Genomic DNA, 7,134 nt, shown 5'->3' with positions numbered 1-7,134 from the left:
TGACTCTTAACTTTTATAAAGAATATCTCTTTGGATTTGAAACTTTAGTCTTTGTAACTTTACAGATCTTCTTTATGCACCAAGAGCTTGTAACACTCCAAAGAGAAAGAAAAAATTGAAATCGTATGACCCCTTTAATGGATTGTTAAATAGTGAGAATTGGACCTTAAAATAAAGTGTGATCATTTGGTTTGATTGAACTCGCATTTATTCACATCATTTCTAACTGCTTTATTTGGTAGAAACTGATTTCATTATAATGTCATCTATGTCAGGTTTTAGCTGTATGTTGGACCCCTCAGACTCAGTAATCAGACATTTTGAAAGAGTGATTTTGCATGTTATTTCCCCACCCAAATACTTGGACATGTTTTGTAAATCACGGGCAGTAGTTATGTTGATGGCAAGTCATATGTAATCACTTGTCGCCCTTGTTTACTGCCTCTGAGGGGCTGCTGACTAATTGAAAGGCGTATACCCTGATAAGGGTGCTGCACTGTAAACACAATAAAGCCTGGGGAAATCAATGCTATTTCAAATGGCTGCCCAACAGCTCTACTGATGAACGTGGTATTGGCATCAGCCATTTGGATTCACGATGCCTCTTTTCTCCCCACTGACAAATAATAATCTCAGCATGAGGCATTCACAGCAATTCTCACGGGCTTCTCTGAACCTGTCCTCCCTTAGGAGCCTCAGTCCCCTTAAAGAATTTCAGGTTAAATATAAAAAGCTTCAAACAATGAAAATTATCACCCTGAAGTGGTTGTGACCTAGCTTATGATCTAGCTTATTGACTACTCACCGTGTAATGAATGATGGGATATGTAGTCCGGGGTGATAAGCAACAGTGTGTAGTGCGAGAGTCAATGAAAATGGAAAGGGTGACCTCTGATGGCTAGCAGACGGAAGTTCATGGACCGGATACGTAACAATAATAAATTTGGTGGATAGTGGTTTGAGCTGAAATTATTGGTCACACTTTATTTTAAGGTCCAATTCTCGAAATTAACAAACCATTAACTACAAATTTGCCTCAATAAACTCCTAATTTGCTGCTTATTAATAGTTAGTAATGTAGTGGTTACATTTAGGTATTGGGTAGGATTAGGGATATAGAATATGGTTATGCAGAATATGTGCTTTATTAGTACTAATAAACAGCCAATATGTTAATAATAGGCATGCTAATAAGCAACTTAATAGTAAGAATTGGTCCCTAAACTAAAGTGTTTCCAAATTATTTTATAATAATGAAACGGAGAGTGTTGCCATGGAAAATGGTGAGCCACGACTTTCATAGTATTTATTGGTCAAATTAGCCCAGCTTTGGCAAAATTTTGTGGGCAAAGTAGTCAATTGTCCTTTATATTTGTAAACCTGGTGAATTTGAATGTTAAAAGTTCAACAAACTTGAATCTGATGCGTAATTCACATGGTGAAATTTTCTCATGACTTGTCCCTCACTTCCCGATCACGTGCATTCCTATCGACCCACAGAATTTTGACTATAAATGGGCAGAAAGGTAATAGGGCAAAAAGGTCCAAGTCTACTGTAGTGTAGCAATGTATAAAGCACAGCTCACAAGTCACTTTTATACCAAGCAGAATTACGTTTATCAATGACCAACTTGAACTTGTTTCAAAATTTGTGTTGAGAAATTTTTAATCCTCACATGACTGGATTTCGCCAAACAACGGTAAATGTGTCCTCCCCTTAAGTGTCATTAACTGTCAGGAGGTTGTTTGCTTTTTCACACTGGGGTACAAGTTGGTTTGATTTGATCTGGTAGCCTAATCGACTGCACACAGATGCTGTCAATAGAGTTTAACTTGTATTTACCCAGACAAATCTTTCAAATGGACAGAGAAATTCTCACCCTTCGATATACTTGTTATTACTGCGCTATATTTCAATATCAATGCTGCATGATTGAACATGCCAGCCAGAGGCTCTGTCATGTTGACAGTCTGTCTGTAACATTTAAACCTCAAATCTGTGATTTATTCATTATCATTCTTTAGGAATTTGGTGACATAAAGTCAATCTGTAAAACAAAATACGGTGTTTGTATAAGCTCCCTGAGGCTAAACAACAGGCATATGCAGGCAGAAGATGTTCTGCAGGAGGTAATTGATCTAAATCCTTTAAAGATGACACAAAGCTTTTATTTTCCTGCTCATCTAATGCACAGAATACTAATTTCAGCTAAGAGTGTTTCGCAAATCACCCTCTAACTATTCAGCACACATTTCTAGTGTGATATGTGATATATAGCCTATAAGTAATTTATAAGAAAACAGTATGTGTGGCTAGAAGGTGTTATTTGTGTAGGAGTAGCAACTGCAGGGACTTTTTCAGCATTTTGAAGTCTTTTTAGCTTCAGTGTGATTACCGTTCAATCAATCAAAGTCCTCAGGAAATCAAACATAATAATGATTGCAATAAGTTGCTTCTATTTTCATTCCACGTGACTTCCAGATGTTTTGTCATGGGAGAATGAGAGACACTAAATTGTCCGTCGATCAGTAGGTCGTGCGATGGATTGGCCATGTTTCCCTGTTTACGGCCAAAGATGCTGGAATAGGCTCCAGCTTCCCCACAAACCTACATGGATTGATGTGTGTCATTGTTTAGTAATAAGAACTCTAATGAAACTAATTACCCATTATGTGCCTTCCTGTGTTTTGCAAAGCATTGCATGTGGACGTAACACACCACCATAATTAAACTAGCAAAAGTGATGCAAAACAGACAACTACTAGCAGGATCTGATGGTTTATTTATAAAAAGAATAATCATGCATGCTTTTTCATAAATTTTCGTTTTGATGAGCCAAACAGAATTCATGCCAAAGACTTAAGTTTGTTTGTGAAATCGATGCAATCCTCAGCCTCTGCATAGGTCACTTTGCATAGATTTTTGCAGATATTCTGTTGGCTTTGAGTTAGAAACTAGAAAATAAGATAATTCTGCATCATACCTGCAAAAAAAGTTTGCTGTCAAGAAAATAACTGTACAAAAATGACACCTTTAGGGGTACAACAGCTTGTCAGCGGGGCAGTATGCTCAAAGATTCGTTGTGCTTATAGTACATGTTAAGGTACTAATGTACCCTTTAGGCTACAGTGACAAGCTGTCGTACCTCTAAAGGTACAAATTTTGCACATTTTTTCGGACAGTACAGTATACTCATTAAGTTTGAACAAGTTATAATGCCAGCAGTGCTGTTTTCATAAACAGACATAACGGCATGTCTGACGTAACAGGCAGATAATCAAGCCTCGGGATGCTTGTGGAACATTTTAAATTACTGCTATATACTGGAAATCCTTACACAACCCCAGAGTTTGGAGTCTGAACAGCAAAGCAAAACTGCAAAGGCTGATATTCCAGAGTGCACCACTGGATAAAAATACAAAAAGGTAATTGTGACATTTTTTTTTGTATTCTGAGTTTGTCACACAATTCTGACTTTTCTTGCCATTCTGAGTTTATATCTCACAATTGAGTGCACCACTGGATAAAAATACAAAAAGGTAATTGTGACATTTTTTTTTGTATTCTGAGTTTGTCACACAATTCTGACTTTTCTTGCCATTCTGAGTTTATATCTCACAATTCAGACTTTTCTTGCCATTCTGAGTTTATATCTCACAATTCAGACTTTTTTTTAATTCTGAGTTTAAATCTCTTAATTCTGACTTTGTTTCTCACAATTCTGACTTTTTAAATTCTGACTTTGTCTCACAAGTCTGACTTTTTTTCTGGCAATTCTGACTTTTTATCTCATAATTCAGACTTTTTTAGTTTGTTTGTCTCACAATTTTGACATTTCTTTGCGATTTTGAGTTTATATCTCAATTCTGCATTTTTTTTTTCACCCTCAGAAGTTTACATTGCAATTGTGGAATAAAAATGAAAAAGGTAATTGCAACTTTCTATCTCACAATTTTGACTTTTTCTCAGAATTGCCAGTTTATGTCTTGTAATTGCAAGTTATAAACTCACATTTGTATGTTAACATCTCAAAATTCTTTTTTCTCAGTATTGCAAGAAGCAAATCAGAATTCTGAGATATAAACTCAGAACTGCGAGAATAAAGTTTGAATTGTAAGATAAAAAGTTGCAATTACCTTTTTATATGATGATGGAAACAGGCATCCATAGTAAATCTCTCCATGTGAATATTTGCAGTATCAGCTGCTGTCATGACATTCAATGAACATAAACGTGGGCCATGATAACAAAGATAATAAAAGTTATTGATGTTGGCCTTCAGCAGCGTTATTAGCAATGCCCCTAATGATACACAACACAATGCAGTGTAAATCACCATGCTGTCAGACACATGCTACACAAAAGACTCAGATAAATGAATAAACCACTTAATGAGAATATTGTTTCCTCCAAGAGATGAATCTCCATTTCATTTTTTTTCAGTATAGCAATATTTCGCAGAAGTTAATCACACTGTACGTGTTGTTTGCTTCAGCTTCGTTTTTCAGCTTCTTCTAAAAATGTTGTGTTTATGATATTATGATTCTGTGCCGGTAATAGAAATCCACGCCTCTGCCAAGACTTCCATACTAATGAGATCAATTGCTACCCATTTTAATTGTTTTTTCTTCTTCTTCCCATCTGTCTTATAGGGCAAGCAAAATGTTCCAGAACTTAATTGCTCGAGAGAGAGAACGAGACTGACGGGATTGCTTCAAAGGATCTTTCTGCCACCAAACAAATACCAGTTCTTCCCACACAATCAAACAAATGTCAATTAGCAAGCATCACATCCCCTCCCTCTCAGCCCAATTAGGAGGATGGAAGTCTATCACACAAATATGCCACTGCTCAGAGACCTGTGAAATAAAGCTGGCAGAAGATAGCGGAGTCCAGGCCTTCTGTCCATTTTCCAATTAAAGACCATGATCTACTAACGAATAAGCAAGTTTGACACTAAGAGGTCTCTGCCAGTGGGTTGTTTGATTGGACGCTTGACTTTCATTGATGGATTAAAAGGATGACTCCACTGAGGGAATGTGCTGTTTAGCTGTTTTCTTCAGCTTTTCATGACTTCCAGATTGAATTTGGCAGAGTTAGGACACTGTCTGATTGATGCGTATACCTTTTTGCCCGCATATTAGGAGAAATAATTCATCGGAGTGTTGTGGACGCCTCAGATTTGACAAATCTAACATTGTTTATTGCAGTTCTGTTTTAAGACGGCAGCTGTCAAACTGTCATGAAACAGAAAAAACAATAGCCTGTAGAGCTCGGAAATGGGATAACAGTCTCTGGTTTGATTGCCCGCAGCAAAGAATATATTCATAATGTTAATGTGCAATAGAGTGGCTGACAGAAAAAAAAAAAAACCTGCAGTACTGCTTACTGTCATTTCAATCTGAACGCAACAGACAAAATGTATAATAAGAGGCAGCGTTTGTCAAAATACTAACATTTGCACACATTCAATACAGGCAACATTTTGATAGGTGTTGATATTTATTTGCAATCAGTACATGACATACAATTACGAATTTACACCGAATAATTGCAGCTTACAACAAAGGCGACAGATTTCAGTTCAAAGGTGAGGTAGGATCAAGAGGATTTGTATGATATGTTGGGAAATGGTAGAAAGTTCTAGAGAGATGTGAAATGTGAAAGTTAAATGGCAAAAGATGCATGAGCTCATGATGCAGATGTAACATATGCACTCCGAACTGTCGCATAGACCTTTACAACCAAAAAATAAGGGACCTGGGTGTTATTGTCTCAACTCAACACTGTCTCAGTTCATCTACACCCAACAAACCTAAACTCCAGGAAGCTTAGTTACATATTTACATAGATATTGTGAAGCTCAAGTGCTTTGGCATGGTGTTTTGTAACCCTCCGAATGAAGAACCTCTTTGAGAGGAAAGGCTTGGTGCACTGAGACAGTCGTTGGCACAGCAGGAGTTTAATATTTTCCTGTGAAAACGTTGATCAATCGTGCTCTTCAAAAAGAACTTGATTTCTGTGATTAAATTACACAACAAAGTCCGACAGGCAACACTTGATTAAATTAAAACTTCAAATAATCTCAAACTGAAGGCGTTACGGTTGCTAAACGAGTCTCTGCATGGGTGTGCGTGGGAACAGCTTGATGTGCATTGGTGAAAAATTTACAGTCCAACCTGCAAATTTCCCACTTGCTCTGGCCAGATGTGCAATTCAGGAAGAACAATGCTGTTGCTATGGTAACCACTTTCCACAGCCTTTTAATACCAAAGGTCAATGCCTTTCTGATAATATAATCTGACACTGGAAGTATTGCTTTAGTGAACAGTCTATTGAAACTCTTTAAATAACCTGAAAGGAAGCCACAAAGTATCAAAAAAACAAACGTCATGAAATAAGCCAAATAATAAATACCTAATGTCTTTCAAGAATAAATGAGATCATTCATGCCAAAATAAGTGCTTATGTTCCTGCATGTCTCAGCCTGAAAACCATAGAGTGGCTGACAGAAAAAAAAAAAAACCTGCAGTACTGCTTACTGTCATTTCAATCTGAACGCAACAGACAAAATGTATAATAAGAGGCAGCGTTTGTCAAAATACTAACATTTGCACACATTCAATACAGGCAACATTTTGATAGGTGTTGATATTTATTTGCAATCAGTACATGACATACAATTACGAATTTACACAGAATAATTGCAGCTTACAACAAAGGCGACAGATTTCAGTTCAAAGGTGAGGTAGGATCAAGAGGATTTGTATGATATGTTGGGAAATGGTAGAAAGTTCTAGAGAGATGTGAAATGTGAAAGTTAAATGGCAAAAGATGCATGAGCTCATGATGCAGATGTAACATATGCACTCCGAACTGTCGCATAGACCTTTACAACCAAAAAATAAGGGACCTGGGTGTTATTGTCTCAACTCAACACTGTCTCAGTTCATCTACACCCAACAAACCTAAACTCCAGGAAGCTTAGTTACATATTTACATAGATATTGTGAAGCTCAAGTGCTTTGGCATGGTGTTTTGTAACCCTCCGAATGAAGAACCTCTTTGAGAGGAAAAGCTTGGTGCATTGAGACAGTCGTTGGCACAGCAGGAGTTTAATATTTTCCTGTGAA

Source organism: Sinocyclocheilus rhinocerous, unplaced genomic scaffold (assembly GCF_001515625.1).
Source record: "Sinocyclocheilus rhinocerous isolate Xijiao unplaced genomic scaffold, SAMN03320098_v1.1 scaffold461, whole genome shotgun sequence".
NCBI lineage: Eukaryota > Metazoa > Chordata > Actinopteri > Cypriniformes > Cyprinidae > Sinocyclocheilus > Sinocyclocheilus rhinocerous.
This window is presented reverse-complemented; position numbering follows the sequence as displayed.